Consider the following 25,087-nt stretch of genomic DNA (forward strand, 5'->3'; position numbering starts at 1 on the left):
GTGCCAAATACGGCTAAGGTAATCTATGCCTGGGATAAGAAAATCCTTAGTTTTTCAAAAAGTATAACTATACTATTTTTATGTCTTTTCGAAATAAAATAAAAAAAGGAAAATAAAATAAAAAATGTGGTGCACGCTTTTAAAAGATAACACGCTATGCGGGTTATTGAGTGTGGACCACATTTTCTACGTTATTTTTTCATAGAAAGATTAAATAATACAGTCATTTCTTAAAGGTAACCACATGAAGCCATGGCATAAGACTTTTTGGAAGAATAAAAGTACACACAATTCGACTTAATAACAAGGGAAAACGGTCAAGGAGGAAAGATAGATAACAACAGAGACTGTTAATAGAGTGAGCAGTGGTATTATTAAATAAATTCATTTTTAGGTATTTTGTTTTAAAAAAAATTGATATTGACCGAATACATATGTTTTCCGAAATATTTCCTGATATCTTCTTCATTCAGTCATGTGTGCTGTGACTAATTGCAATTTATTTCAATGATGTTTTGTCTAAACCGATTTTAAAAGAATAAGATGTCTGCTTAATATCACACGTATAATCGGTAGATATATAATGAACAACAAACCAATATTTTGCATTTATTTATTGATAGTATCACTCGCAATTACACTCTCCGAATCTTCATAGTAGATTTTTTCAGAGAGTATTTTCCAAACGTGCGGTAAATAATACCCTGATCAGGATTATTTCTATGGGTATAGTGCACATTTAGCATGGACTCTGGCCCGGAATAACAGTTTGAGTACCACCATCCTCCTTTAAAGTGTTTGTAAGCAGCACAGTTTGTTTTAGGATGACTATCGTTATCTTGATCATAGGCTGAGAATTGCTTCCCATCATGATAGCGTAGTCCATCACCTGAATTAAAAACCATCAAATATTAAATGAACACATAAGATCAGGTCGATTGCTTAGATATAATTTTAACAATAAATGATCAGTTGTTCTTAGAAACATTAATAGCAGAAAATAGAAGTAAAACAATTTCCTTTGCATCATATTGAAAGAAAGAAAAAAATATGAAAATGCTTTGGTAAATCAAATTAAAAAAATTACAAACCACAGAAACTCTTGAAGATCTCTCAAAAAAAGAGATGAATTACAAATTTTAAGATTAAAGGAAAAATGCGTGGTCATTATGTACTTTCAAAAAATTCAATTAGTAGAAGAAGTAGAAAGATCCTCAAAATATTTTCTCTCATTTTAGAAACTAAGCCTTTTGTTAATAAAACAATTCTAAGACTAGATAATAATAAAGGTTTATGTAGAAACAAAAAAAAAAAAAAACATGAACATGGAAACCAAAAACTTCTATAAGGATTTAAATAAAAAACAAGATACAATAGAAAATATTGATCTCAATAAGGAAATTCCATATTTAGATGTTCCCAAGTTAACAAATGAAACAAAGAATTCATTTGAGGGGAAACACTCTTATTCAGACTTAACAGCAGCTACAAAAAGTATGAAAAATACAAAAGTCCAGGATCGGATGGATATACCGTCAGTGATTTTTTTAAATTCTTTTGGATAGATTTAGGTAAATTTGTTTTACGGTCTATCAACATTGGTTTAATATGGGTGAAATGTCAGTATCTCAAAAAAGAGGGATAATCAGTTTTGTTACATAATGATATCAATTTATGAGAGGACCAAATAAGCCACAAAATATTCTTTTCGATGCTGATATAAATAAATACAAGGGAAAGTAATCTTAACAACACACATAATTTAATTATATTTACCTGCGTTTCCTGAGTATTCACTGATGTTCAATATATAGTTTGTAACGTCGCCTATTTTGAAATGTTTGTAAACTGCAAATCTTTTATTTCCATCCCAGTCTTCCAAATCGATTCTTAGTTCATGGCTTCCCTCTGCTGTCAGTTGTGCAATATTCTTGTTGCCTGAGGTGGTTATATGTGTTATTTATTTAATATGAACTTTATAAACACAACTAAAAAGCATCACCTATATTTTAACTTTATCTGCTACTATAATACGAAAAGATATAACTCAACGTTTCAGATTTTACATGTGTTATGGTCAATATTTTGAAATTGTGAACCAACATGTAACGATATAATAACAAGGTTCAAAATTACAAATATCTAACCAATGACAACATGTTATATTCCAATCGATGTACAAACAATGAAATTACCAAGAACACTTTCTGAAATTCTGAAAAATATATTGATTATCAATGCTCTTCAACTACGTACTTTTTTGGCCTTTTTAACTTTTTCGGATTCGAGCGTCACTGATGAGTCTTTTGTAGACGAAACGCGCGTCTGGCGTAAATACAATATTTAATCCTGGTATATATGATGAGTTTATTTATAGCTTTTTATAAGAATGAATAAATATTTCACGCAACCCACAAGTATTTGCTGTTCTATTAGTTTAAAAATAAAACAATCTAAGATTTAAAAAAGGTTAAATGTTTTATCTCACCTAGCCAGAACTCTCCTTTAGTGCTTCCAAATCCATTCTCATAATCACTCCAATTCCTGTTGAATTCCACGCTTCCATCATACCGTTTTTGAATAACCTAAAATACCGGTATATAAAAGTCACAATAAGACATAAAATAAGATGCTTATATCGAAATAAAATCAATCTAAACTTTTTTTTTTCTGTTAATAGTTATCAAAGGTATAAAGCGCGCGTTTCGTGTAGATAGGACTCACCATTGACGCTCAGATCAAAATAATTAGAAAACCAACCAACTATAAAGTTGAAGAACATTGTGGACCCAAAATTCCAAAAAAAGTTGTGCCAGTACGCGTACGGCTAAAGTTATCTATATATGCCTGGGATAAGAAATCCTTAGTATTTCAAATAAGTTATACGTTTGCAAACATTAATTTGTATTAATGACCATACAATTGATATTCCTATTAACTCCGACGTGCTGACTTCTAGGCTGGTGATACCCTCGGGGACGAAAGGTCCAACCGGCAGTGGCATCGACTCAGTGATGTTTGATAGTAATCAAAGGTACCAGGCTTAAAATTTGATACAGTTGGTTTGGTGCGTTTCGTCTACATAGGTCTCACCAGTGACACACAGATCAAAACAGTTAGAAAGCAAAACAAGTATAAAGTTGAAGAGCATTGAGGACCAAAATTCCAAAAAGTTGTGCCAATCACGGTTTAGGTAATATGCCTTGGATAAGAAAAGCTTTAGTATTTCGAATAATTCGTACTTTTGCAAACAGTAAATTTATAAAAATGACCATTTGATTGATATTCATGTCAACACCGAAGTGCTGACTACTTACATTTTAAAAATAAAACCAATAGTTGTATATTTCTATTTGAATCCCGATGATACAAAGCAGAGTAAGCCTAGAACACAATCAACGTTGGTTAACTTCTGTTATCTATTCGAAATCACTTGAGGACCGAGGACACATCAGAGACGCAATGTTTAAATCTACGTCCGAGCGATAAAACCCCGCCGTTGTTATAATGTTAACAGAAGACTACAGATTACCACGAAAAGAAGCACGAGAAGCATGTCAAACTGCATTAGAAAATCGATCTAATAAATCAATCCCAACTGAAGAAAAAATTATGGTATTTGTCATCGAACATAATAATTTCAGCTTTAACGGAAAACTCTTCAAACGACAAACCGAAGGATCAACTTTTGGTTCCTATCTCGGCATAGATAATGCTTGTACTTACCTCGGATAATGGGAACAAAATTTATTTCAAAAGAGTAATTTTCTACATGTTTTTGTACCTTAGTAAACGGAACATTAAAAACAGATCTTTAAACAAAAAACACAAATAAACACCAGTACCTAAATAATACGCAGAGCCATCCAAATTCTGTCAAAAATCTATACCTTATGAACTTGGTATTCGTGTTTAAAGAAATTTTTTAACAGAAGAAAAATACATGAAAGAAGAGAAGAAATAAAAACGCACCTACAAAGAAGAAGAAATGATAATTCATCAACTGAAGAAAAATTGAAAAAAGTCGACATATTAAACAGGGACTGTCTTTTACAGTACAAAAGAAAAAAGAAAACAAAAGTACCCTTTATAATAATAACTTTTTCAAAATCGCTTCCTGAAGTACATTCCATCCTAAGAAAACATTTAACAATTCTACACCAATTTAACAGACTAGAGCAAATATTTCCCGATCCGCCTATCGTAGCGTTCAAACGCGACAACAATACAAAAGACATCTTCATGCATAAGAAACATAATTTATTATTTTACAAACAGAGAAATAGCTGTGGAACATGCGTGACAAATTGCGCATTATGCTCACTCATTAATGGAACCAAAGAATTATGTGATAAAACCGGAATTTTTTTTTATCATTGAGGGACTAATAGACAGTAAAACTATGGGCAATAAACTGTACAAAATGCGAAAAAACTTATATATGTAGAACAAACAGGCGATACACTGTATCAAAGAATGTAACTGAACTTTTCAAATATAAGAACAAACAAAACAGACAATCAAGTAGCAAACCATTTCATTCAACATAATCATCATTAGATTAAAATCTAAAAGTCACTGCAACAGAAAGAGTATAAATATATATATACAACTCGTCTAAACATCAACCCCCTCATCAACCCCTCACCGGGATTCGAACCCATGCTACTGAGATATCGTGACACCAAATCGCCTGCACTGTAGACGTCCCGCTAGACCACACGACCACCTTGGCTTTGTGATCAATTTATTTGGCAATTGTCAATGGCAGTCAGCAGTGTTTAACCCTTTTTGCCGGATGGACACATGTGTCCACACTGACTGTACCGGAGGGACACATCTGTCCATGTTTTAATTTATGCAAACTTCTGCTCATTGCTGTATCTTTTTCAAATAAAAGATCAAAGATTAAACAGTGGGAAATTTATTTTCGATGGGTCCGAATTTTTACGGTCATTATGGCAAGAAGTCTTAATATATATATATATATATATATATATTACATTTTAATACTCATAATACTAGTTATAGATCTCAACATGTATTTAAAAAAAAATCATATTGTTATTGTTTATACTTGTTTTCTATACTTACAGTCCATCCCCCTTCCTCACATTGCACAGACAGTTTTTCGTTACCGTCAGGGTAAACTGTTTGTAATCCAGGGACTCTGTTTATGATGTCTTTGCATTCTTTTGGCTGATACGCAGTGCCTATGTATGTATAGAAAAAATTAATAACCCTTTCAGAAATGTTCATGTACGATATTTTGTGCTGGAGTTTCGAAAAGCACAAACTGTAATCGTGTAATCAGATTAAATTGGAGAAGCCAAAAGTTTCTTCGAAAACGAAATCGCGTGAACAATACTTATTTCTCTAATTTTTCTTTATGTTCTGTATTACAGCAAACAAACTATTTTTTTATCTATTAAAGAAGTTGGTTTTTTTAATCTATTTGCTGTGTTTTATCTATTAATGAAGTTGTTGTTTTTACTCTGTTTGCTGTTTCAAAAACGTTTCATTGCTTTACTCACATTTATTGTCACTGACTATGTTCTGTATTTTGTTAAGTTTTTTTTAATCATTTCCATATCTACAAATAAGATAATTACTTACTGAACGTTGTGTAAAAGCACATCATAATCTTCAATCAACTAAGTATTTTTTTTTAAAAGTACATATAATTTATGAAAATTTGTGACTCTTTATAGTAAAATGCATTTTATTTTCATCAACTAATTTAGGAAATTTCTGGTAGGCAAGATTGATCTCCCAATTCCAATGATTTGTATATATAATACAATAAGCTAATAATACAACAACAAAAAAGAAAACTCACCCACAACAAAATTGTAAACAGCATTTGAAAAACTAATCTCAAAACAAATAGATATTTTGGTCTTAATATATGTGACATATATATGGTGTTGGATTGTAATTTTTCATTGATCATTACGATCACGTGATTAGAAGGGTATGACATGTTCATGCAGCCTTGTTTATATTTTAAAGTGTATGGACGCTATGCTTCTATTTCTATATATTTATGTATAATATTAAAATCTTGCAAAATACAATTGTATATACACAGAAAGAACGTTACAGGTCATTTCTATTATATACTATTCAAATATATAATTATTAAGGTCTTTCCCCTTCGTGAGGAAAGACCTTATTGTTTTTCTGTTTTTTTTTTTTTTTTCTTTTTCTTTTTTTTCTTCCAACATTTTTTTGACAGGGCCTCCCCCCCTTTCTGTTGAAGTTATCAAGACCAAATATGGACCATCAATAGACCTCATCATGAACTTTTACCAGATGAACTTTTGTAGGATTTCATCATCCCCTTTAGGAGTTATCTCCCTTTTATTGATTTTTTTCAACATGGTCCCCCCTAAATGTTTTAAAAGATATCATGCCCTTATATGGACAATAGGTAGATATCATCATGATGTATTACCATATGAGGCAGCATAGGATTTCATCATCTTCTATGAGAGTTATATCCCCTTATAGCTATTTTTTTTATTTACATTTTTCTCAAAAAGTATTAGAGATAGAATGTTATTGAAAATGACAGCATGTACAAGAACAGATGGCAATGTTTATGAACATGTACAATCATTTTGTTATTAAACCTTATAAGGAGTTATTCCCCTTGAAAAATTGTACATAATTTTAGAAAAATTGTATTTCGAGAACCAGAAGTCGTAGAGACTTGGGACCTTCACCAATAATCTTTAATTCATGTGACCTTTAATATGCAGTCAAGGTCAAAGGTCACTGAGTGCAAATAAAAATTACGCTGCAATTTCAAGCTTACATATTAGGAAAACGATAAGACTTTGCTGCATACATACAGCGTATAATATGTTCATCTGGTTATATATAAATTTATGCTCCAATGTTGATGAGTTTATGTAGTAAATACCTTTAAAGATTTTCTGGACCTTTTCCTCAATTTTTTCAAAGCTGTTTTGGTCCTTGCTATTCACACACATACCTAACAAACAAAACAAACAATAATAGATACAAACATTCTGTATATACATATTAGTAAGATATGAAACAAATTAATGTTAATTGTTTATAATGCTTTATATAAATGCAAAATACAAACTGTTCAGCATATTCTTAATTTCAGTGGCAAGCTTGACTGTTTTGCTGGTGTCCTTAGCAAAGTTTTTCAGTGTAAAAACAAATATATAGTGATATTGAAATATGCAGGGTAATAATTTTTTCTATAATTTGAACATTCGCCAAACTATTCATAACTTGGTCAGGAGGAGAAAATTGACACTGCATTCAGTAATTTTATAACAACATTTGATAAGCTAACATTATTAGAAACACAAATAAAATTCTATCTGTGGTCTAGAAATTGTAGGTTATCTCTTCCATAGATTTTTAAAATCTTTTAACTTTAATAACAGAGAAAACAAATTATCATACAAAATCGGTAGCGTACGTTCTTAATATAACTTCGATTGCGAAAGACAGGTACTATATATATACCAAACGTATTACCTGTGTCATTTTAGATTAACGTACCAGTGGCAGTTAGGCTTCCTAGGATTTGCATCTTTGCTTCGGTGTCACACCAAATGACTTTGGTTACAAATGTACAGAAAAATAACACGAAAATATAAGTCTTCATCGTAGACGCTTTTCATAAAATGCATGACATGTGAGATGGCCGATACGAAGTGTTTAATATACGAAGAATGATTAGCGTGGTGAATCTTATTTTGGTATTATTTTCATTTTAATGACTTTTTTGTGTTTTTATCTATTATTAAGACGTATATATAAAATGCCATTGCGGTAAGGTCAATAAAGTCTGAAAAAAACCCAAACTAGTTTGTAATATCAAAATAAGCATTCAAATAACTTTAAGTACATCTAGCAGTAGACGCATATAAAAGTGGAATCTAGACATGATCTTAGTATGTAAAGAAATGCAGAGCATTCGATACGACTAAGAAATAAATACTCACAAAGCTGCATTTTATACTTGTCCATAAACCAGGTTTTGCGGAGGTTATATATAGATATGATAATGTTTTTAAGTAAACTTGCAACTTCAATTTCATGAGGCATTAATTAATTCAAGAGATGTAAAAAACATATGAAAAAATGACCTAAGCCCCATTACTCTGGATGACTAATCTGCAAACGGTCAAAATCAAAAAGGCTGTCTTATTGTGTGATTTGAAAATGACAAAATTTCATTTGTATTTTTAGGTACAAACTGGTACTGTTAATCAGTAAAATATTAAGACAACGTTTATGTCTGATTGTATAAAAAGTTAAATATATAAATAATATTCATAGATACCAATTTCTCATCCAAAATTTAAAATTCAGAAACAAGAAATCTTTTCTTTTCCGTCTAAAAACGTATATGAAAGGTAGTAACAAATAACCTGATCTACCGGCTCCAGACATTGGACAAAATGGTGGGGTTAAACGTGTTTGTGAGCCCTTAACCATCTCCTTGACTGGGACAATGGAATTGGGGAATATGATCAAAGAGCAGACAAACTGTTATCACAGAGATATGTCTCGCTTTTTTGTAATTTCGATAATGCAAATTGTAAGATTTGAAATATTCAAATTTTAAATATAAGTTAATTATTTATTAATTGTTTAACTAAGGTATTCATTTATTCTTGTAAGAATACGAAACACAGTTTTTACTATTTAATTATGAAAGCGCTAATGTAACGTTGCGCTCTTTTGAACAACACATTTTCCCGTTTCTGTTTTATGACGTTACGCCTTTGACGTGCGCTTCGTCGTCTAGACTTTATTTGATTACATACGGATGCACATTGTTTTTTATTAAAGAGATTATAGTTGAGAATTGTACGAATCACATAAAGTTTAATTTGCACCATGTATCTTTTTTTTTTTAATGTGAATATTCACATGTATCTTATAATAATTTATGTATTTTTACTTATGTGAAATTATTCTTTAAATTTGTAGAGAATCGATTGTTAGCGACCATATGATTTTATGAATAAAAGATAGATACATGGTGCAAATTAACTCGCATACTCATCTCTTCGCCCTTAAGGTAAGTCATTTGAATACCACCGCGCATAAAACTTGCGCAACTACGATCCGAAGACTGTCAGATATGTTGAAATATTATTTCGGGATTAATTTATGAAAATGGGTTTTTCACTATTAAAGAGGTAATTTATTTATTAATAAATGATCAAAAACTCAATCATTATTTTATAAAGATCCTTTTCCGACGAATTTCATAATTACGACTTTGTACCGGAAACTCGAAATTCTTCAGCGTCATTCAGCCGTAAAGATGTAAATATCAACACTGCAACGCTTTAAAATGGTATTTTTGAAATGTAAAAAGGGTAAATTTTCCACAAACAAATTAATCAACAAATCTTCGACATTTAAAAAAATCAGGCATCAAAAAAATCAGTGTAATTCAAATTTGGCATCTGGAATAAGAGAGCACGATTACCTTTACCTATCCTGTATTTGCTACCTCTGTCAGATGAACCACTGTCATTGTTGTCCTTTGTCAGTGTGAATTAAACTATTTAAAATCCATGAATTGTCACTTCATATTGTATATACATACACGGTCACAATAACAACGGTGCACTGATAAAATCGGTTAGTTAAAAATATATTGAACCAATACTTTGTACACTGTACATATCCCACCAACAATTTATCTACACAGTTACAGTTCTCATTTCTAATTATCATTTATATTTCCATGTCACAGGCATTTCGTTCACTATTCTAACATTGATGAACGCTTTTGATGTAGGCTAAAGCATAGTCCAGCACTGATTTTCTCAATGTGAACGTGTTGTTGATTTGTTAAGAAATGAAACTTCGAACAGTCAATAATTAATTGTAGCAAGTTGTTATTACTCTGAAATAATTCATCAAATAGAATTCCACTAGCAATGTCTTTAATATAACATCTGAGCTTGTCGATGAATGGAGACCTAACTTCCTCCAATACTTTGCACTTGATTATAAAGTGTTCACGATCTTCAGGTTCATGCTTACATAGTTGACAAATTGGACTCACGGATTGCCTGCTAAATTTAGCTCTGTCTTGTTGAAGTGTGTATGTTCCACAAGCGAGTTTGGATTTTATGTTACAACGTTTGACAGCAAATGGCTCAGCCCCCCCCCCCCCCGCCCCCCCCGCTAAACCAAATGTTATGAGTTTTTCCAATAATTGTATCCTCAATATTAAGTAATTTTAGAGTTGATTTTTCTTTTGCGTCAGTTTTTAGTTTGTCCAGCCAGAAAAAATTAACAACTTTCGATACCAGTTTTTTCCATTTATATTTACATGGAGGATTGACTAATAACTCGTGAGGAGATGGTAGTTTATATTTGTCAGCAAGCTCAACAATTCTTATAAACCAACTCTTAGAGTCCTTGCTTTTGATAGCTAATTGTCTATTGGCAATATTATATTCAACAGAGTTTTTGTTCGCAACAATGTTTCTAAAAGTACATAACATTCGCTTATGAACAACAGCTTCAATTGGGATCTGACCTAGTAGCAATAGAGTACCAGTATTAGCAGTTCTTTCTGGCAGGTGCTGTATTTGCTTCATGAGTTTAATGAAATAAGTACTCAGGTTTTTAATATCTTTTGCTGACAGACAAATCACATCCAATCCATACAATAACCTTGGGATTACATAACAGTTAATGAGATGAAGAGATACTTTTGGATTTATACCATTAAGGCCATGGAGGCCTCCACCCATTAGAGCATAGACAGTTTTGCGTGCAGTTTGAATTCTGTCGGGTACAACTTCTTTTGTGCCAATTTTTGATCCATTATCTCGTTTAATTCCCAGATGAGTTGCTGTATCCGGAGTTTTTAGAGTTTGACCATTGATATTCCAGCTGTGAGTTTCATTGTTTTTTCTTTGAAGAACACATGATTTTTGACTACTGATAATGTATCTTTGTTTATTTGCATGAAACATTTGGATATCGAGCATAGATTGTAATTCAAACGGATCATTAGAGACGAGGGTCACATCATCTGCTACCGTTGGGACTCCACAGTAAACTGAGCCTATACGTGCACCTAGTTGTTCAGTTTCATAAATTTTTAATAAAGAGTTAATAAATATTTTGTATGCAGCAGGGGACCATACACCTCCCTGTCTAACCCCTTGCAATTCTGGAAAAGTATGTGAAAATTGATCCTTGCCACTTGATTTTTGTTTGAACGTTGTTGTACCATTCTTTAAAAAGTAGCCAGTTATCACCCACTATATTGCATTTAAACATTTCTCTAAACAGTCCGTCATGCCAAACTATATCGAATGCTTTTTGTGCGTCTGTTAAGGCAAAAAATATGTTTCTGTTGTTTTCAATAGCCTCAATAAATAGTTCTGTCAAAATTAATCCAGCTATCGCAGGGCACTCTCCTTCCGTAAATCCTTTTTGTAAAATACTTTGGATTTTACTAATAGTTTTGCTGTTTCTAGATAAATGTAGTTTTTCTATCATTTTTCCTATAGGATTGGTTACAGTGATCTTTCTGTAAGAGTTAGGATTGTCTATTGGTTTACCTCCACTTTTAAATATTGGACAAGCTATGCCATTCTTGGGAACAGTTGGAATGTGTATATTTTGAAATATAAAGTTCACAAGGATTGTAAGTATGGATATAAGATTTTGACCTCCATGTTTAAGGTGTTCGCGAGTTACTCTTGTCTCATCGGGAGATTTTCCATTTTTAAATGAGAATATGCATTTCGATACTTCATCTTCATTTACCCTCTGAAGTGGGTCTCTATTTGTAGAATAAATCTCATGCAATAAACAATTGTCATTTTCAACACGGGTCTTATATTCATTATCAAAACATGGGTTATTAACTGGGGTGGAAAGATCTTCAAAATAATCAGCCCAAGTTTCCAAAATATCTTCATCACAATCTGCAACATTGTCATTATATTTTAAAATTGAGGTAGACGAGGATCCTTGTCTTCTTTGTTGTTTTACCAATGTGTAAAATTGTTTATCATTTGTTTCACTTAGTGTCATTATTTCTGCCATTTTATTTTGACGCTTATTTGCTTCATGCCTCCTCTGGACAGAACGTAGATTTTTTCTTTATTGATCTCATTTTTCTAAAATTTTCACTGTTCCTGTTTTTATTATCCTCCATTTTCCATTTCCAATGATAGAAATTTGCATCTTTAGCAAGATTTGACATTTGAGGCGTTCATTTTCGTTTCCTTTTAACAGACTTGTTTTTCCTTGGCTGTAGTTTTTCTGCTGTTGAAACTATTGTGTTACATATAGATGACATAAATGAGTTTATATTATTCACTGTTAAAGTTTCAGATTCATTTATCTTCTTTTTCTTCTCAATGTCAACCAATTTCTCATACTCAGAAGTATCCATTTTGTTCCTTTTAATTCTATGAACATGTACTTTTTCATTTAGTGCCTTAACAGCCTGCATATCTCTATGTATTAGTATCATTACAGGGTCATGACAGGATGTATTAAGAGGTTCTCTCTGAAATGTTATGTAAAGTTCCACAATCTCGTTGTTTTCTATAAAATAATCAATTTGGGATTCATCCCTATTGTTAAAATGATAAAAAGTATTTTGTACAGGACACATAGCTGGTACTTTCAATTTATTTTCAAGTAGAAAATTTTTAAAGTCATTATCTTTAACATTTATAGAACTACGATGTAAGGACGCGTTTACATCTCCTCCAATCAATATATCACATGATTGTCTATATTTTAAAATAATTTCAACTAGCTCATCAAGTACAGCTATGTAGTCATCTCTCGTAATCTTGTTTCCACGAGTTGGTAAATATACACAAATTAAAATAACAGGCTTTGCTGAGTTTATTCGGATAGCTATTACTCTATTTCCACCATCGTTTAATTTTTCCACACAATTTGCAATGTCTTTTTTGTAGCAAATGGCTACCACAGCGGGTCCACGTTTACGTTCAAGTGGGTCCATAATAATTTCATCATCATAGCATTTTATGTGACTTATAAAATTTAAATTGTCCATAAAGTCTTCAATTTTATTCTTTTCCCAACTATGTACCCAGTGCTCTTGCATAAAAATAATGTCGGCTCTTTTAGACAAGTTTTCTAAATATAGTTTGTTTGATGTAAATCCTTCAATGTTAAAAGATAAAATAGTAATTGGCTTTTTGTTGTGGCCTTTTAAATCATGGCTTTCACAAGTTAGTTTCTTCGAGTTTGGTTGATTTGACTGTACATTCGCATCATTGGAGGCAGATGTTGGTTTGGTTGGAATGGATATAGATGTTGAGGCACATGTTGAATTGGTGTTATCATTGGAGGAATTATTGGTGGTATATTGAGTAGAGTGTGCTGGTTTGGGTAATGGCTCTGATGAGATGTTAAGCTTGGAGGCGGTTGATATATAGGTTGATTCGGATACGTTTGTTGTATTACAAGAGGTTTCTTGATTGGAGTATGTACATTTGGGTTCATTGGCCGTTTTCGTTTTATCGGTATTTGATTTTCTTTCATCCGTGCATGTTTCTTCTGGCCTTGTTTGTCTAAAAAATCAAGGCTAGCTCCAGATTGTGAGTCAGGTATTTCATCTGTTCTTAGGCAAAATTCTTCTTCCATTAAATGATCAATGTTATTTGTACATGAATTTATATTGTCATTACCAGGCTCATTTATTTCATTATTGTGTCTGTTGGATCGTTTTTGTCTATGTGGCCGACGAGAATGGTTGCCATGAGACATTAAATCGATTTTCAAATCCATTAGTTTATCACTTAAATTGCCAATTTTGTTGTCCTGCTTAATTGCATCAAATTCTAATGTTTTTATTCTTTGTTCTAAAACCCATGACTTTAAGTCCTCATTTTGATCTCTCGCATATTCAACTCCATTATGGCTTTCCTTTCTTGTATATACACCATTTTTTTGTTTTTGGATTCTGAGTGACGTTTCTAAATCAATAATGTCCTGTTCTAGTTTTACTGTGTATGCTCTATTTGTTGCAAGCTCCTTCTTTAAAGTGTTCATTTCTGAGTCAAGTTTACAAAATTGGCTATCTTTAGTTTTCAAAAGTTTTTCACTACGAGCTAGTTTTGTTTTCAAGTGACTGATTTCCTCATCTTGTATTGAGCTAGAGTTTTGGATGTTACACTTTGACGGACTAGACTGTTTTTGTGCTTGTACCTTCACTGGACTCTTATCTGTTGACTGAGTGGGTAGTTTAGTAACCTTCAGTGGAATATTTCTCTTTACATGTGTGTTGGGGGAGTGCATAGTTTTTTCATCACTTTTCTTGTTACTGTTATCAGCAATATTCATACATGTACTCATATCATTGTGTAAAATTTGTATTGACACTATTTGATTGTTTGCACTTTTGTTAAGAGCAGAGTACGTTTTAGTAACAGTTTGTGGAGTCTGATTGATAATGGCATGATCATTTCTAAGTTTTACACACCCCTTACAAATATACTCAATTGTGCTATTTTCTTCTAGATGTTTAATTTCTTCTAACGTGATATTTTCACACTCATAATGTACCCAAAAGGAGCAGGAATCACATTCTACAGCCTTTGAGTCGGTTTCACACAATAATAGGCATGTTGGGCATATTGAATTTTCATCATTTTCATTATCGCTGCAATTAATATCATTTGTTATTGGCAGACCAGAGTAACAAGCAGAGGGTGCTGGGTCACAGTCTTTCATTGATTCTATATTTGTATCTTGACATTTACTTTTATTGAGGAAGCATTTGCAATACTCTCTAATTTTGGCATTTAAGTTCATAAAGTCTTTATTACGATCTAATATCAGTAGAATGTCAGATAGTTGTGAAGATACGAAGTCAATTATATGATTCTGATTTCCATTCAAAAGTACTCTAGAGGTTGAATTGTAGAAGTTTAGTACAAATATCTTTTTTCTACTCTTTGTAACATTTAGAGATTCCGAGACAATCGCTCCAGATTTATCAGTAGTATTAGTCTGATTTATATGCAAGTCTGAACTCAAGAGGACATTTTTTGTGACTATTCGGAATTCTTCATAAGCTGCCGCAGAGAATGTTAAAACCAAGTTACCACTTTTATACTCTGGAACAACCGTAAGGGTTCTCTCGGAAGCTTCTAATTTATTTGACATGGCTTTGTTTTTATTCAGTTCATAGTCAACATATATCTTTGAAGTTTTTGTATTGTCTTTACACTGATTGTTTATAACTTTGACAGGTGTGTAGACCATTTTCTTTGATTTGACCTTATTACTACGCCTTCTCATTTCAACTAGACTCATATTGAATTGTTTATGTTGGTTGGATGGTATGATGCAGACTCGCTTGCAAGGGATAATGTACAGTGCACGGGTATATTTACCAGAATACAATTAAAATGTTCATAAAAATCTTTTAGTAAAATATAAAATGAGGTGCTGGAATACCCGGGAGGTAATAAAATATTACTTTGTTTTATATTTCCAAGATGGCGGCAAAATATAGCCGGCGACAAGGCGCACTTTGAACAGGCCTAGTCCTGATTTAAAACAATGTTTGTAACTAAAATAACAGTTTGTGGCGGTGAAGTGAATGTTTCTATACAGTTATATACACATGTGCATTAAAACAAACGGTTTAAAACGTGCTTGTAAATAAAAATATATCAGGAGCTAAAAAGCGTGTCAGCCATCTTTTCCTCCACATCCGGGCCGCAATCGATTATTGTGTAACTGTCAGTGACAATTTAAATTTTATAAAACCTGTGTCAAGTATCGCCGGAAGCAGAAGTGATAAAGAAGTTGAACTTATTTATGATAGAACAGATATTCTACCAGACAATCTGGTTCATTTAAATTTTTGCAGATTTATTATAGAAATTGATCTGATAATTCAAGGCCTTGAGTCCTGTTCAAATTATTTGAAACCCCTTCATCTGAAGGATTCATAAGGTGTTTTACCTAGAGGTTTAGGAGGATGGCTGTACATAGAGTGTAAACAATGTATTAGAGTTAAAAAAAATACCACTGTCCAAGCGTCATTTCACAACACCGAGCAAAAGGGGTCCAGGAGTTTTTGATGTAAACACCAAAATTGCAACAGGTACATGAATGGCACTCTGAAAAATTATAATTGTATATTTTTGTTGCTTTTTCATTTTTGTTATATATGTGATCAATGAATGATTTTTTTTCTTCAGGTTTAATTCAGTCATGATTTGAAGACAGAAAAAAATATTAACATGCATAGTCATGATAGTAGCCCGTTTCTTGGTGGGTCATGGAGAAATTTGGCTTGAACAGTTACCCCATGGATTGTAAATTGTGTTTGACATAAATCTGTTTTAAAGGCCTAAAAATGCAGTACTGTTATATACATGTATGACATTGACAGCCAAAAAGGAAAGGGATATAAGAAATTGATTTTGGTGAACTGATTAAAATGATGCATCCACATGTACAATAAAAACAACATGGTGGATGTCAGCAATTATAGGCAACCATAATACCTTCAACAATGAAAAAAATTATGTCATGGCAGTCAGCTGTTTAATACCTGACATGAAAAATATGAGACAATTAACAGAGGCGGATTTAGGGGACCCCCCCCCCAACCCTTTTTGGGAAAAAATTTGTTGCTTACATTGTATATAGGGAATCACTGAAGCATGACTGGAACAGGCCCCCTCTTAGGTCAGTCAGTGGGCCCCCACTTATGAAAATTACTGGATCCGCCACTGATTCAATTATGAAGACTATAGTCAGACAAATTTATAACCAATAAATTGATAAAAAAACCTATATGACAGACATGAACCAACAGCAACCACTGAACTTGACTGAACAGTCTCCTGACTTAGGACAGGCACATTAAGAATGCTGATGGGTTAAAGAGTTTGTGAGTGCTCAATTCCCCTAACAGCTAGGACTGTGCATTAATGTGAAAGAAACTAGTAAATCAGTTGATTTTCTTTCCTTGCCATGCTGGTTTCCATGTCAAATGGTAGAATCTGAAGAGAATAGTTTAGCATTTGTTTATTCTGTAATTTTAAATTGAACTGATGGAAACCTGAAGAGAATGATGTACAATTTGTTTTGCATGGAAATATCAGAGAAGACTGTTGATTGTTTTATTTTCATTGGTAAGCAATTTTTGAGATCAGTACATGATATATTTAAACTAGTGTCATTTAAAGATTACAAAAATATTTTGTAGATACAGAAGTGCTGTCTACTTGATTAAGGACTGCTTACTAAATTGTTAATTACAATCAGCTTGTTTGTTATTTATGTCAACTGTTTGTAATTCTTTGTTATTAAGCAGCTCCTATAAACACTTCATAAAATTGGAATGGCTCCATGGGTGGCAAATGTTTGATAAGTTTGGTAAAGTATAAATAGTATAATAAACAACAACCATGCACAATTACAGCTATTTCATGTACTGATGTCAGAGGTCTTCCAGATTTGTGTTAATTTCATTATACTTCTTCTTTTTCTTTTAATTAAAAGTATACTAGTTCAGTGAGAATGAACGTCATACAAAACTCCAAATTATGCACTAGAAACTAAAATTAAAAATAATACAAGACTAACAAATGCCAGAGGCTATTTACTTGGGACAGGCGCTAAAATGCAGCATGGGTTAAACATGTTGATGAGATGTCATATATACATGTATATATATATATATATATCTATCAATAAGATTTTTATTGAAAATAATATTAATATTAAACATGTTAGATTAACTACTTTACACTTTACTCACAAGTTTGAATATAGATTTAAAATATAAACCTACTAAATACACTATATACATGTACTTAATATACACAAATTATAATTTATTATATACATGTATTAACTTACTTTACCCTCAGTCTATACACACACCTTATACTTTTTTAAACATTTTTTTGCAATACAATATATGTATATACACAAGTTATACTACTTCTTTTGTCTTCAGAAGAAGCATTATATATCAGTGCTCTTTAAATCAAATGTTTATTGCTGTTACTAAGGAAGTTTTTATTTTTCTCAATTTTTAACATGTACAAAAAAAATGTATAATACAAATCACTGCTATAATTTCATTTTCAACAGGCATGCTTCACGTAGGCCTTGGTGAGACCCAACTGAATAATCTGTTGGCCTCAGTGAATCTTCACTATTTGAGCGTATCTGGGTTAAAGACGAGAGAAGAAGAAGTTGGGGCAGCATTGGAGTCATATGCTGAAGAATCCATGACAAAATATCTAAATATGGAGTCTAATTTACAGGAAAATACTCACGGTTTGTTGTAACTTAGGGATGTTAGAAATGATAGGTCACAATATGGCCTTCAACAATGAGCAAAGCCCATACCACATAATCAGGTAAAGACGCCTTGAAATGAAAATGTAAAAACAATTCAAACAAGAACAGTGGGACATCTAGAAATTTTCATAAGTGGGGGGCCCACTAACAACATAAAAGGGGCCCTCTTCATTCATGATTCTGTGATTCCCTAAACATGTTCTTGGATTAATTTGCACTTCTCATAAGTGCAAATTGGAACCACACTTTTTTTTGTCGTAGAATCATCAAATTTGGCAATAATGTACCTCTGGGGATAAATAACACAATACAAAAATAAATTTGATATGGCTCGCCCGGTTCGGCAACTGGAGCGAAAACAGTGACAAAATCCTGTAGGATATTTTTTTCTCCCATAGGATTTTTAAAAATCCTACAGGATTTTGAGATATCCTATAGGATAAAGTCATAATCCCGTAGGATATTTTAAATATCCTATGGGATATATAAATCCTATCGGATTTATTTATCCTATAGGAAAATTTATCTCCTATGGGATTAAATTAATATCCTATGGGATTTAAAATCCTGTAGGATTTTCAAAAAAAGTGTTAAATCCGATAGGATTTTTTTTATCCTATAGGATTATCATGAAAGACTTTTTGACAGAAACTAATGTCCCTTAGGATATTTTTTTCTGCTAAGGGATTTATTTTGTCCTGTGGGATGTTTTTTCTCCCATGGGATATTTTTTTCTCCTACCGGATTTTTTTCTCTCCCTTAGGATAAATTTTGTCCTGTAAGATATTTTGTTTTCCCTTAGGATTAACTTTGTCCTATAGGATTATTTTTTCTCCCATAGGATTAAATTTTGATACGTTTTGTCATCTAAAATGGATTCGTCAGTTTTGTTGGTATCTTACAAACGTTAACAATTGTTGCTACATAGATATTGATCACTACGTAGCTACTACGATATTGAACTCAACCTTTGTATTTAGCCTAGCTGCTACATAGATATTGATACCAGGGATCAGTTCAATATCGTAGCAGCTACGTAGCGACTATGTAGCTGCTATCAAAATCTAAGTAATAACTAGTCTATAGCTACACGTTCAATAGTCAATATCTACGTAGCACTACGTAGCTGCTACGATATTGAACGCGTCCCAGGGTTGGGTTCAATATCGTAGCAGCTATGTAACGGCTACGTAGCGGCTACGTAGCTGCTATCAATATTTATGTAACAACTAGTCTATAGCTACACATTCAATAGTCAAAATCTACGTAGCACTTCGTAGCTGCTACGATATTGAACTCGACCCATCTACGTAACCGCTACGATATTGAACACGACCTTGGGTTGTGTTCAATATCTTATCGGCTATATAGGGCTATGTAGATTTATGACTTTTGAACGGGTGGCTAGCCTAGCTGCTACATAGATATTAATAGCAGCTAAGCTAGCTTCTCGTTCAATAGTCATAAATTTACGTCGCACTACGTAGCTGCTACGATATTGAACGCAACCCTGAAAAGGGTCGTTCTAGTTTCAATAATTATCGAAACGGATACATGGAAATATTACTTTATAGGATTGTGCAAATCTTGCCTTCGTATATGGTTTTCATGATATTAATTATTAATGAGTCTGTTTAATAAATGTTGTTTGTTTTACGTCCTGTGGCAAATATTACATGTATGTTCATAACGAGAATACAATATGTAGGCTTTTCATAGCAAATATAAATGGTCGACTGAGAGAATGGACATGGAACTTGGAATGGTAATGCAAAATGAGGATATATTGAATAAAAAACAGAGCTGCCTCAATTAATTGTGCAAGAGTACCAAATGTGCAGAAGTCTTCCGTGCATGAAATCTATGCTTAAATCGACCATCGTTTTTCAAGTACAGTTTTTAATAATATCAACTGGTTAAATGCATTTTGATGGCTTAAATAAAAGGGAGAGTTCTTTTAGATTGGATTATTTATAGCACTTTAGTTTTTTTGGTATGATACTATATTTCAGATTTCTCTTGGTTATGTTTTTGCACTTAGTGCGGGAAATCGTGGGTTCAAATCCCGGCCTGGTCAATCCAAATACGTCAACATTTAAAATTGCTGTTCCTCCGCTAAGCAAGTGGAATTAATAATTTAATTACACCTCTCCTCCATTACATGATATATCTGTAAAAAAAGACTGGTATGCTCGAGTGGCTAAATGATGTCCAAATGCGGAGTGTTACCTTGTGAACTAGCACGTTAAAAATCTTTCTCGACACTATCAGTCTAGAACAGGGTTCATATTCAGTATAACATTTGGAACTTGAATTTGTCTCTGGACAGGTCTGGATATAAGGCATATTCAACGTTCATTATATATCTACTAAATGGTTAATAAATAGAGAAGTATTTTCCTTGTACTGCTTTTTATTTCATGTACTTGGTTTGATTTCCACGAATTGATATTATAAAAATGGTATGGTTAAACTTTTCACAAAATATGTATGTGCCTTTTGTGATATTTTAAATGGCAGGTAATATGAAATTAGCTCCTTACTTTATTTATACATGGAACGTTTTTGTTTGGCTTGATAAGGTGTATAGGGATCTCTCTATAATAAAAAAAACCCCCAAAAGACTGTAAAAAAAACTTTCAATATCTTGATTGTCTGTGTTGTTGGGTTGTTGTCTCATCAATATTTACTCTTAATCCCTTTTTTTCGAACCAAAAGGGTAGACTTGAGCACAGAAATATTGTCCACTCTTGACTTCATCAGCTCGACTTTCGACTTAACCTTGCTGAAAAAGTAAAGCCCCCCCCTATTCCTACCAACGTGAAAATTAGTTAACAGACTAAGATGGCCACTACGATGCTTTATGCTGTTGTTTTTTAATCGCTGCCTATTGCAGCTATCATTCCCGGTTTTTGGACAGAATAAAAAGTAGATGTGGTTCGATTGTGAATGAGACAACTTCAAACTATTGCTTTCCACCAAGGTCCACATGAAGCTGATGAACGCAAATTTATATAAAAAAAAAGAAGATGTGGTATGATTGCCAAAGAGACGAATGACATAGAAATTAACAACTATACATGTAGTTCACCTTACGGCTTCCCACAATGAGCAAAGCTTTTGTATCTAATTTTATTTTATATGATTAATGTATTGCCTTGTGTCGTTTCTTTTGTTTACTAGTTTATTGAATGTCTCTGGTGGTATGAATCTTACTTCATGAAATTTAAAATTATACCCTTTTTCAATAATAGGCTACCGCAATAAAGATATAAGCTTAATAAAATAATTATTTCAGATTTTCACTCGTTCAGGAAATGTCATACGGGACAAGAATGAGTTTTAATGGCGAAAAATATTTTTTTAAACAAATGTGCATGTGTAAGCTGTTTTGTGATGTTCTATTCTATCAGGAGTTTCAGAAAAGGGGGAATAAAAACAATTATGCCAAAAAACAGTTTAACTTGCGAAGCTTTCTTTGGTATTCAATGTTACAAAAATAGTTATTCTTTTGTAGATTTAGAACTTTGAACACAATTAGAAAAATGTCTATTGAAATTGGTAGATGGCAAAATAGTTAAAGAGAACATTTTATTTATTATATATACTTTATGTAAAATTAGGTGAAATTGAGGACGAGTTTCATTATAAAGTTGAAACAAAACGAAAAGTGTATTTAACGTTTTTTGTAAATAGCTTCTCAAATATTGAATTGATTTTATCAAAACAAAAAGTATAAGATCAAAAATTAAATTTTCTATCAAGATTCTTTATTTCTTATAAAACTTGTTTAATGGTACAAGGAACGATATTTTTACATATAACAACATACAGATTTTGCGCATGACAAGTTTGCACAAAACGAGCAACAAGAATGAGAGATTGAGGATCAACCTGGAGAACATACGTCTATATTGATATTTCTAATTAATTTACACAAATTTTTCAATACACGAATATTTTTTGAAATAAAGTGCCGAATGCATATCTATACCACATCTTCCTATATATAACTTGCCTTGGGTATACTTTTTATGTCCCTATTCGTACAGGAAGTCCTGTGTTGTTATTTAGACATACCGATCCACAATATCTGACACACATTTGCAAAACAGGTCATTTGTAATATAAGCTGGAAAAATTTCATAGTTTTAGAATAAAGCGGAGCATCGCAATTGCGTTAAAAATTAATATTTAATTTCCTACCAAAAGATATTGGTTTTTGTTTTCAATTCTTTCTCAAATTTAGATATAGAGTTGACACTGCAATGTTTTGTATCAGGTTTATTCCACTCAGGAACTATAGAAGGAATAAACGATTCAGGGAAAGCCTGCAAAATGGAACCACAATTCAAAATTTTTGTGTTTACTTTGCCTTTGTTTTATTTTGTTTCTAAGGAAATTTCTATGTAAGCTTCTTTGTTTATTTAAAGAAGCCAATTTTGAGATACAAAGTGAGAAACAAAGCTTTTGCGATTTCATTTCCTTATTTACAACACTAGAGTTTACAGACTATCATTATACCTTGAGAGACATATGAGAGTATGTGGCGTCCGTGGGGTTCTTCAAATTCGATTACAGAAGTAATATAGAAAAACTCCAAGGGGTAAATACTATATTACGTTTTTAAAAGAGAATATAAATCATAACTGTCTTCTATGAACGATATCTTTAAAACTGATGTCAATGCTTTTTTTTAACAATTCATCTTTATTCAACAATTGAAGATGAATACCATTTTATTGTATAATGTAATAAGCAGTGATGTAAGAAATATAATTCACAATGTGCATGGGAGAACTAAATAATTTAGTTAACTTAATCATATGACTCTAAAGCCCGTTCTGTCATTATTAAGAGACGCTAAAGAACTGGACAACTGTGGAAATATAAGATTTTAAGATTTGGAAATAAATGAAATTGGTGTCACAAATGGTATGTCTGCTTGTATTTGATTTTTTTTTTATAAATATATATAATGCTCTTATACACAATTGTTAATGGTTGTTTTACTTCGCTTAGTTATAGCATTTAACAAATAACTCTTCGTATTCTTATTTTCGGCATCAAATAAAATTTATAATGGAATATTTTTTAAAAGGCAAGGAAAATGAAAAAAAATATATACAACAAAAATAAGCAAAAGGAGATGTGGTGTGGGTGTCAAAGAAACACCTATCCACAAACGTTGAAATTGAAGTAGCTGTAAGAAATAAATAAGTCATATTTACAGTCTAAAAATGTGTTTAGCCGGGGCCTGAACATCAAATTACACATATCTATACTTGTAATGCATTTGTAAACAAGTTCGTACCCTAAATATGTTCCTCTCCTAAACATGTCGAGGAAAGTGTTTAACCCTATATGTATTTAACCTGACCACATGTTAAAGATAAACATGTTTGGTACTGCCTCTTATAAATAAGTGAAACATTCTCAGTAAATCACATCAGAACTTAGATCAGACTAAAACCTCACTTAAACTGAATATATTTGTTTTTGTAGAACAGGAGTTTAGTATCCCATAAAGCATAAATCATTATATAGAGACCTAGGCAGCAAAGATAGTCATTAGAATCTTTTTGAATTTGCCTGTGTTCTATCCTTTTAAAAACCTTGCGGTGAGGCATGGTTTCTGACATCAGAAAAAAAAGTGAAGTATAGGCCACTGGACGTTAAGCAACCAAGTATTAAACCTCACCTTTCCGTGAAGTGTTTACAATTATTTGTATTTTTAAAATAAAAAAAAAAAGGATAAACATTTCCAAAAACTGAAAATATTTGAGAAGACGCTATTACCTTAGAAGTAAAAAATTTACCAGACAGAATAAACACGGCAGAAACAAACCAAGAGAACAATTTGAAATACCATATACATGTTAAAATCGGTATATATACAAGCGGATTATAAACGGGACAGGGTTGAGCGAACATGAATTTCTACTGATTACACTTAAGGTGGCAATCAACCGATTGAAGCACGTGTCGAGAAAATATTAGATAACTTTCTAATTAAAAATGACATAATTATAAAATTTGATTTTATGATTTTTTTACAAAGTCTTTTTCTAGATGCCATATCCGTTGTGATAGTATCTTTCCATCAGGTCATTAGTGTACAATTTTGTTCTTAGTGCACTAAGGAGGTCCTTTGTAGTATTTCTACGAATCCCATGATTTACATGTATGCTGAGGGAAAAGTCGCACATGTTTTTATAAGTAGGACGAAAGTCACAAAAATGTAATCAAAGTGTCCACGTTGGGAAAAAGTCTGTGAGAAAGGTTTAAATAATTTTATTTAACATCTTCATATTTTTTTCTGCGAAATCATAACTTTGCTAGCCGTTAAGACGGAACGATATTCCATACCGCAGATACCATTTAATGATAGACTTTGTAAATTTTGTAGTTCGAACCAGAGACATATAATACAATATATGTCTCTGTTCGAACTGTGTGGAAAACGAAATACATGTTTTAATGGTCTGTCTTTTATATACAGACTTCCGATATGAACTTTTTAAAACATCACGTGAACATATTAACTTTGACAGAATGAACACAGAGAAAAGATGTATTGCTCATATGAACTGTAAATACAAACAAAAGTTTTTAGCTCGTACAATAAATAGTTTTTTTATTAGAAGAACAAAGTTTTTATGAAATTATGATTTACAAACAATATATCTTCAGTATTATTTTTGTCTTTCTTTGTGCATATTTG

At 32.2% G+C, this 25,087-nt stretch overlaps 1 long non-coding RNA gene across 1 annotated transcript; it reads right to left on the bottom strand.

Moving 5' to 3' along the window:
* Window positions 1-599: 599 nt before the first annotated feature.
* Window positions 600-5,595, bottom strand: LOC139514823 (uncharacterized). Its single transcript, XR_011662715.1, has 5 exons — window positions 5,535-5,595; window positions 5,095-5,213; window positions 2,489-2,585; window positions 1,777-1,938; window positions 600-889 (listed from the first exon to the last, which is right to left on the bottom strand). It is a non-coding gene; the product is annotated as an uncharacterized lncRNA (long non-coding RNA).
* Between the last annotated feature and the right edge of the window lie 19,492 nt (window positions 5,596-25,087).

This window comes from Mytilus edulis, chromosome 3 (assembly GCF_963676685.1).
Source record: "Mytilus edulis chromosome 3, xbMytEdul2.2, whole genome shotgun sequence".
NCBI classification, from domain to species: Eukaryota; Metazoa; Mollusca; class Bivalvia; order Mytilida; family Mytilidae; genus Mytilus; species Mytilus edulis.